Consider the following 10,060-nt stretch of genomic DNA (forward strand, 5'->3'; position numbering starts at 1 on the left):
TTAATACAATGATTTACTTGTGTTAAGGAGAAAGCAAATGTGATACTATAACATGTATTTTAATATAGAATTTTAATCATGTATTATATTAAGAAATGCAAAAAAATAAAAATAAAATCATAACCAGATTCAATTACTACACAAGTGTATGTTTCAGTAATCATTCACATAGGGTATAAATAACAGTATAGATCACAACAGAGCCAGTTCCGGCAAAAATTAGACAAAATTTTGATTACTTTTTTTTTTTTGACAAAGGTAAGCTCATATCATTAATTAATAATAATTTGTTAGGTAAATATAGGAATATCAATCAGCTAAAGATGAAGCAGCAAACAGTTAACCCAGTAAACCAACAAAAAAACTCAAGACACTGCAATCAATCCAAGTCAAATCTGGAAGAGTTAGCCACCATGCTACTGGTATCGGGGCCCAAATCTGGATAAGTTAGCAGGAGCCACATCTGACACACGTGAAATAACATTCGGGGTTGAACTGCCTCCTGCACTGTCAGGCCGGTGTCCCATTTGGTGTGAGACAAGAGCATACGACGGAGAAGTTGCTCGAAGGTTATTAGGTGTCTGACTTGGAATCCTGCGTTGAAGAGGAATGAAACTGGAGGGTGAAACAGATATTGAGCGTCTTGAACAGCAGAGATGTGGTGCTGGCGCACATAACTCAACACCTCGAATATCTTGGGAATTTGAATACCTGTTGGTGTTCATGAGAGGTGGTCTTGCAGAGATACCGGAGAAAGTTCCTGACATATTGTAATCAGGTGGTAGCAAATGCTGCGAGTTAGAAGCAATGGAAGGACTTGGCAGACTGGTCACAGGAGACTCACCGGAAGAAGAACCAGGAACCATGAATGGTCGAGTAGAAACTTGTTGTCTCAAAAAATCTGAAATCAAACAGTCATTAGAAAAATACTAGAAATAGATAGCTCAAAACCCTAGAAGTATCTGCCAAGTCAGGCTTAGGTTCAAACTTGACCATTTGACAAGAAAATAAAACACAATGGCAAGAAAATTAAATAAACCAACATGAAACATAGTTGGAAAGGAACTGAAATTAAAGTTGGCTTCTGTAATCAATCCAAGTCAAAGCTATAAAAGCAATATTAAAACTTAGATGTCTATGACAATACCATGCTGCACTCCGGATGCACCACATACTCTAAGATCCAAACCGTTAGACTTAAAAACATTTGCCAAGACCTTATTCACATAAACCGTGTTAAGATTTGTATCCAGAGTCTTCTTTGTGTGCTGAAATTCAACTTCAATCTCCTGAAATTTAACTTCATACTTTCTTCGGAGCTCTGCTAATTCCTTTTGAAAATCAGATTTCAACCGCAATTTCTGCTCCAACAAGAGTAATATTTTAGTGATAAAAAAAGATAGAAACCTAGAATAAGTATCATCAGATTAAGATAATATGAGCAAACCAGAAGCTAACCGTATGTTCGTGGTTTTTCGAAGATTGCTCTATTGCTTTTTGTATTCTTTCAAATTCAATGTTCAGAGGATCATAGGAAAAATGTGGAGGCCTTCTGGAAGATGAAGGGGGTGTATACTGAATTGGGCGATTATTCATCTCTAGAGGATTTGACAAATAACCAGACTGTGCTCTTACTCTTCTGGCTGTACGCGAATCAAGATCTGAATTTGAGATAGGGTGCACAACAATTTGATTTGAATGTAAACCGAGTGCCGAGTTTGAGTGCGACTGCCCAACATCTTTATCTGGAACCACAGAAGATGACTCAGAATGATGAGTGGGGAGACTGTGTACACTGTACAACTGATGTTCATCATCAGTTGCTAAATGAACAATAGACAAACGTGACATAGCCAAGTTCCAAGATTGCTTGGAAGCAGCTAATTGATGCACCTGTTTTGAAGGCACTGTGATTTGATTGGCTGGTACAACATTGGTTGAACTAGATGCCTGCTTTGAAGGCACTGTGATTTGATTGGCTGGTACAACATTGGCTGAACTAGATGCCACTTGAACTTGTTGAGAAGAATTTTGAATTTCCCCATCTGAATACTTGTCAGCAACAAACTCCACAGATGGCAATTGTTTTCCTTGTCCTAGAGGCTCCATGACATTAACTGGTCTAGGAACCGGAGCACTGGTCACATTTCCAAGTACTCCTCCCTCGTCATTTGTGGTACTATTATCTACCACTGCATGACTATTTTCCGGCTCTATAACTGGAATATCTCCATCAGGTACTTGTTGCTCCAAAGGTGGATTTGAAAGGGAGTTTGTAGCTTGACAACTGTTTGAACCAACAGCTTGACAAGGCTTTGATGATAAAACACCATCTATAACTGGCACATCTATTGAAACTCTATCAGATATTTGATCCACAGATGAAGGCGGGTTCAGATTAGTTGCATTCTGCAGCCGACAATCAGAAAAATTGTCGGTCACAGGCATTTCAACTCGTACTTGTCTTTCTGATACACTTACAGAGTCCCCTGCATCAGTAGTTTCTTGCACTTCAACTAGAGTTTTCCCTTCTACGCCTGATGAAACTCCATCAGAACATTGGTGCACTAGATGAGTGGCATTCTCACAATCTGGCAAGCATGTGGTATCTAAACTAGGTATCTCACTAAAATCTTGAGACCGATGGCCAAACTTTGGACACCTATTATCTTCATCTGTCATGCTTGTAGCCCCATCAGAACTCTGCTCTCTACAATCTGGTAAGCTTGTGCTACCTAAACTAGGCTTCTCACAACCATCTCGAGACTCATGGCCAAGATTTTCAGTCCTATTAGCTTCATCTGCCATGCTTGTAGCACCATCAGAATTCTGCTCTCTCAAATGGGAATGTTTAGAGATAATATTTTCCTGACTCACATATTGATTTTCAGATGTATTATGGTCCTCACTTCCAGAGACTGGTTTATCATTAGAAACCAAAATGTCCATTTCATTAGCCCTGTCATGCATGACCAGAGAACTTTGTAGTTCAACTGTTTTACCAACTGAAGGGGAATTGGTTTCAGTAACCATAGCTCCAGCCTCTATCATGGATTCAACCACATTATCACACTTCTGCGAGTAATCAATCCCAGTCCCAGGTTCCTTTGAAGAACCTATGTTTTGCAATTCATTCTTTGCCCAAGACTTCACTTCTTCCACCCAATCGGCCTCCCCGTCTTGAAACTTTAATATATAAGCTGATTGTTTGTCCTCAAGTTCCTTGAGACTTGTTTCATGCTGACATTTCAGTTCTTCAATCTTCTTTTGTTGGTCAATATTCAAAATATTGAGTGTTTCTTTTCTCACCACCTCATTAGGAGAGCAGGATCGAGTCATTCCTAACTGTGTATTGTATTTTCTCTCCAATTCAGCCTTTTCATCCTCATTCACCACTCTCAACCTATGTTTCTCTTCCTGGTGCTTAAGGCGTATCTTATTCAGTCTTTTTTCACACTTTTTCTGAATTTTTTTAATGCTTTTGGACACACCTTTAGTGAACAATTCAACCTCTCATGGCACTTCTGTACATGGAACTCCGTTCAATGATTTAGAAGATTTTGGAGAAGAAGTATCATTATAAGTGAATGTACGATACAAAAATAATTTCTTTAAACACTGCAGCAAAGAATAGTTGTATTCCACCTCTGTTTGCATACAGTCAAAATTCAAAGATTGTTTTGCAAGAGTAAGAGAAGTCTTGTGGTCAATTTTGTGCTTTACCAAAGAAGCAGCAGCCCAAATCTGAAATTTGCAAAATATAAGGAGGGGATTATCAGTCATACTTATACATACTGATGACAATGAGGCTTTAGTCCAGCCATACATGCAGCTGACTATCCAGATAAAGTACAAACAAAAAATGGCTTTCATGGTTGGTTTGCAAGAGAAAAATGACAAATATATGAATAAAAAAATTGATTATTACAAATAAAAAAAATAAATAAATAATGCACACAGTACAGAAAATTAGGAAGGCTAGATAGGATACAACGAAATCAAATTCCAGAAAATACTACTGCTTGAAAGGAAAAGGTAGCCCAAATTGTAACAAGAATCACATATGACACATTATATGGAAAAAATCAATAATAAAGAAACAAACAAACAAACAAAAGTCTAATTTAATTCAAGAAATCATAAGCTAAGAAAGAAGGATGTGAGAGAGAAGGGGTGGTTGAGGAAAAGGATGTAATAAATAAAAAAAAGGCAAGAAATATTCTGACCAGAGTTATTGGAAAAGACTGTATTGACACGGGTTCCTTGTTGAAGTGGTGCTTGTTCATAACATACTCTAGAAATCTGTCAACCACATCCTTGACATTATCCTGCGTTACAAAATATGTCACCATAACATCAAATTCCAACTTACAATAGAGCTCAGATTTCATTAGCACAAACAATCTGGTCATTATAATGCAATCTTGTCAAGGGTCATTAATATATTAAAACTTAGTAAAGAGAAAAACATGTGGCATACTGGAAGACGAAGAACTTCACAAAGCTTTGTGATCTGTGGCTGTAGTGAAAGATGTAAGCTCCTCTGCTCATCATGCCCTCTGCCGTTTTTCTCAGATTCAACATCATTATCCTGAGGTTTATCTGGCATTAAATCAAGCAAAAAAAGTGAGTAAGGACTGTAATTCACATTAGCTACACCGACACAAATATTTGAATTAGGAAAGAATTGAGTGACTTTAAGGAAAGGCTTATTCACAAATAATAAAAATTATTTTTAACATGTTTGGATACAATAACATAGAAGTGCTTATTTTCTACAAAATTACACTAAATGACAGAAAAAGCATTTCAAGAAAAATTACAATTTTGGTATTCTTTTAATACAACAGGTTTTAATGATAATTCTAAGTATATTTTTTATTCTAATGTGAATATTATTAATAACTTCGATCACATTCTTCCTTTAAAATAGGTGATATTTTTCACGAAATAAGCTAAAACACATCAATCTAACAATAAAATATCATAACAGACACTAAACCTGCCATGATTCCAGTGGGTAAGTTTTCACCTTCAAATTTTGATGAAGGCTGATCAACATTATTTTTGCTCACTTTCATGCACTTTTTTGCTGTGCCTTCATTCACATGGTCAATCCCACCTGCCAAATTATTAAAAGGCTGAACTCTCTTCCGGCTCCGCTGAGATGAACCACATGAGTACTTCCATCGAAACTGTTTCCCCTCCAACAGTTCAGTCCAAAACATTTGTGGTAACTCTTCATCCGGCGACCTAACTTCCAGCTCACCATGCAAAGGAGAATTTTCAAGGTAACCTCCTCCGTTTTGCTGGACTTTCAATAAAATTGAGCAGTTGCTCGTGTCAGAATCTTCACCAACATCAGATAGACAGGATGTGAACTGCGAAACTGTTTCTTCCAGCAGTGGTTTAAGACTTGACGTGGAAGTTTCACCGTCAAGGAAAACTCTCAACTCGTCAAAAAGATGAGATGCACCCCACATCAAGAGAGTATGACTGAGACCCCGGCTTGAAGATGGACAGTTGATATCCTGGGTCTTACCTTGCCTAGAGAGAATTAAAGCTTTCTCTTCAACAGTGAAAGGTGAATATAAACGGAATGTTTTGATCAATTCAAACTGTGAATCAAGTGTCAACTTCTGAATGGATCTTATATCATTCATTGGGTTCCAATCACTGTCAAATATTATGGTAGTGTCAACTGATGACAATTTTATGCTAGGATGGCAGGCACTTGTTTCCATCAAAAAGAAAAACCGCTCATTATTCTTGTCATTAAATGTCTTCGTGACAGATTGCTTCTTGGAAGCCGTAAGACAATTATCAATTCTTTCATATGAATCTTCGCCAAATCTTTGTCGCAGGAAGTCATCCAAAATATCTACTATTGAAGTCTTTCCAGAAACTCCAATTGGCTGCAAATTCAATAACAATTTCTTATAACTCAATGACCTAGTTTTTCTCAAGTGCATAAACACACAACATAAAAGAAAGCAGGGTATGACATTCTCTAAGCAGTAACCCACATTCATACACAAGTTGTGAAGACGCCTCCTACTGGGCACGTGGGTCAAGTATGCGACCCGGTTATGGAAAAACACCAATAGTTTATTTCAGGTCAGCAACTTTATGAAGTATGGAAAGAAACTTGTAGACAATATATGGGAAGATAGTCTGAAAAATGCATACCTGAAAAAGTATGAGTGCCCTTAATCTATTTTTCCTCAACTCCGTGAGCATTGAATCAAGTAGTTGCAGCTTGCCGCTTGCTTTTATTCCGACATTCAGATATGCAACTGCTTTTTCTTTTTGACTCGGACACTCAACTTCTTCAAGGCCCTTTAGTAGTAAAGGTTGCAGGGATTCATCAATAATATAGGGATGATTACAACACTGTCGAGAGATACCACAACCAGAAAATGAAACCATTAAGAAAATTCATATCCACTTTACAGCCGTGGAGTTAATTGAAAAAGTAAAGGAACACCATATCAACTTAAAAAAAAATAGAGAAATACTTTTATGGAAATGCACCTAAGAGTTAACTCTTGCAAACAACTAATTAAAACACCACTACACATTAACAAAAAAAAGTGACATCAACACATTAAAATGACTGACATTTTTTTATAGCAAAAAGGGGCTAAAATCCTGGATTTTAAAATCTATACATACGGTAAGCAATGGCTAAAGCAAATTATAGCAGTAGAACAATGCTTGCGTGGACTGAAAAGCATGTGTCCCATAGGAAGTAACATATATAAAGATATCACACTCAGGCAAAATATTTAGGCATGGAGATTATGGGAATGGTTTTGGGCACCCATTTGCATATAAAGCCATAGCTGATGGACGTGTAGTGAGCTGTGATTTTTCAGAGTTTGATTTAAGGATGATTTCAGTAGGAAAGGTGATGATCTGATGTCCAAGAAAGTAGTTCTGTTTTTTTATTGGATAGCAGTGTCCGTTGTTTATTAAATGCAAGAAGGAGGAACTTCCCGATTTTCATTCGTTATAGATTTTAAGTTTTTTTAATTTGTTACTTGCGTGTCCAATTATCATTCGCTGCGTGTAAAGGTTAACTGTTACAGGAATGAATCAGCTTGTACCAACCAAATAATGCGGAATAAAACAGCTAATATTTGATCTTCGTAAATCTAAGCAAATAATTCAAAAAGCGCAAACTAACCTTCCGAATTGAAATAAGGACATCACGAATGGCCCCAGCACTATCAATCTTTGGCGACGAGAAAAGAAATGAAGCATTTGAAAGTAAAGTAGAACAATACTGCTCAAGCTGCACATGTGATATTTGTGCAGGAACCCAATACTCAACCAACCTAGAGGAGTCAGACTTGCATCTGTTTGTAATATGGTTTGACAATTTCTCCTTTGGTTGAACAGCACTTTGACCATCAAGAAGAGCAAGAATATTTCTGTCTTCCATAGTGCTATCCTGAAGTGCCATGCATGTAGAATTAAATAGGCAACAAAAAAAAATTTGAGTTTAGGGGCAAGGCCAATCCTATACATCAAAACAAACAAACCTTAAGGTGTCCAGTTCCACTCGTGTGGTCGGTCTTATCCTTCTGCTGTATGGCTGCCTCAACGTCATCTCTGTCCTGAAGCCAACGAAAACGTACAAAGAAATAAGAGACTTACCACAGAGGATTGTTGATTAATTATTAATCAGCAATCTATCATTAGTGTTGCGGCCCCCATATTTATTTGTTTGAGAATCATAGCATTTTAAGTAAATTGCAAGAGGGTGGGGGGGGACAATGTAGATAAAATAAATCCAACCAACCTCAGTTGCACATGGGTCACTTGACTCCTTGACTGTAGGATTATAATCCAACCTGCAAAGTAAAGAACCAATCTTAGACCTGAAAAACGCCTAATACGTCAAAGGGCCGATAAATCATCAGGAACAGATCAACAGATAAAGGGCAAATGGTATTATTCCTAGCAAAATACGAAATATTTCGTCCATATATTTACATTTTTATGTTTTTTTTATGTATATATAGTTAATGAGTATCTCTCGCCTTGAAAAGTTACAAAAATTGGCTAACACTTGCCAAAATTATCCAACTTGTTCCATGAGTAACTCTGGCCAGTCCTATATATATAACTTCGCTATGCAACTCACATGAATTCCCATGTATACTTTATCTTTTTCTCTCTTTCTCAACTTTGCAATCAAATATAGTATTTGTAAGGACTTGGGGAGAAGAATCAGTAGGGAAACTATAGAGTTTATAGAGTTGCAGATGACTTGTGCCAAAGGAGAAATTATTTTCATATCAGCTCCCAAGTTCAAGACAATCATAAAGGACAAGGTCAATATGATATATCAAGCAGCATGTGTGATATGAATGATTCAATAGAAGAACTTTGTAACTGACCATGAATTTGAAAATTAAACAGAGAAGACAGAATTGTGCATGTGAGCTTTGTAGTAACAAGAAAAAAAGATAAGACGGTTGATATAGGGGAAGGGAACATTAAAGCCAAACCTCATAATAAAATGAATAATGAATGGATTAGAACTCTTATGTCACTGGAATTGATACCATTTACTGTCATTTAACAACAAGTACCTTATTCGTTTGGAACATGACTCGTTGCCACCTAGATTTGAAGGGAGAGCATCAGGGATCAAGTTGCCGCTGTCTCCTTTAGATAATGTGGAAGAAACATTTGAATCCATGTTCACTGTGATTGCCTTTCTCTTAGAAGGTGCCAATCTTTCACCCCTGCCAAGGCTAGCATTGTTACTGACCAAGTCCTCATCATCTAATACAGAATTTCCTGACACTAATGTTGGAAATGTTTCCCCTCCGCAGCAATCAGGCTGTACTCTTCTGGCTACCACACTAGTCTCATAAGTTGGGGTGTTAGATGGTATAAATGAACCGGGAGTCGCACAATTTACTGCTAGATCTGTCATAGACCCGCTCAACCTAGATTCAACTCTGGCCTCTTTTGCTTTGGCATCTTCAGATGAAAGAGTACCATTCTTTGAATCTTCTTCATTGTCTGAACAACTTCCTTTAGACAATTCATCGATCTTGGCTTCACTACTATTGTCACCTCTGCTTTGGCACCTTTTCTCGTCAATCCTAGTGGTCTCTTTATTATCTGAAAAACTTCCTTTAGACAATTCATCAATCTTGGCTTCACTACTATTGTCACCTTTGCTTTGGCTCCTTATCTCATCAGTCCTAGAGTCAACTGTGGTCTCTTTTGCTGTAGCATCTTTGGTTGTGGTCTCTTTTTCCGTGGTCTCTTTATTATCTGAAAAACTTCCGTTAGTAAACTCATCGATCTTGGCTCCACTACTGTTGTCGCCTTCCTGATTTGACTTGCTATTATTATCCGAATTCCTAAGACAATCTGAAAATCGAGCAATCAAAAAATGGATAATTTAAATAATACCTAACAATAATTAGCATGCCTTTCTCTCAAAACAAAAAAAATAATATTAGGATGCCTTACATTAAAAAACAAAACGTCCACTTATAAAAAGTTTGATATGTAAATGAAAACAACCCAACCAGCGATTAAGAGAAACCCCTGCTACTGCTGGCTTCATTTAACTACATTCTTCTAACATGATGACACACTTAACGTTAACCATCAAATTAACATTGCTTTGTATTACATTTGGATAAGTAACAAAACTCATGCCTGAGTAAACAAGAAGAAAATTGGCAAAAAAAAAAAAAAAAATGACATTATACAAAACACCAAAATACCTTTATTTCGTATATTAAAGAGATACCGATACATCTGAGCAGGCATTTTCTCTCTTTTCACCTGGGAAGGTTCCCCATTGTGTTCCTCATTTTCATTCACTTCTTGTAGACTTTCTAATACCAGCTGGTTTTTCTTTGCTGCAGGTTTTTGTCTAGCAGACTTTCTAATTCCAGCTGTATCCGATACGTGGGGATGTGCTTTGATTTTTGCTTTCTGGCTGTTTCGAGTCACCCTCCCATTATTACTTTCTTCTTCCTTAGCCATTTGACTACGGGTTTTGACCATTGGCTTAGTAAAA

At 37.1% G+C, this 10,060-nt stretch overlaps 1 pseudogene across 1 annotated transcript; it reads right to left on the reverse strand.

The window, feature by feature from the left end:
• Positions 1–272: 272 nt before the first annotated feature.
• Positions 273–10,060, reverse strand: LOC146925556 (uncharacterized; annotated as a pseudogene). Its single transcript, XR_015010611.1, has 13 exons — positions 9,762–10,060; positions 8,604–9,300; positions 7,808–7,859; positions 7,548–7,622; positions 7,190–7,456; positions 6,190–6,393; positions 5,003–5,915; positions 4,481–4,602; positions 4,227–4,328; positions 1,459–3,744; positions 1,148–1,361; positions 712–901; positions 273–594 (listed from the first exon to the last, which is right to left on the reverse strand). The product of XR_015010611.1 is annotated as an uncharacterized LOC146925556 (transcript).

The sequence above is a fragment of the Medicago sativa genome, chromosome 5, assembly GCF_051527215.1.
Source record: "Medicago sativa cultivar Bolivia chromosome 5, Bolivia_mono, whole genome shotgun sequence".
NCBI lineage: Eukaryota > Viridiplantae > Streptophyta > Magnoliopsida > Fabales > Fabaceae > Medicago > Medicago sativa.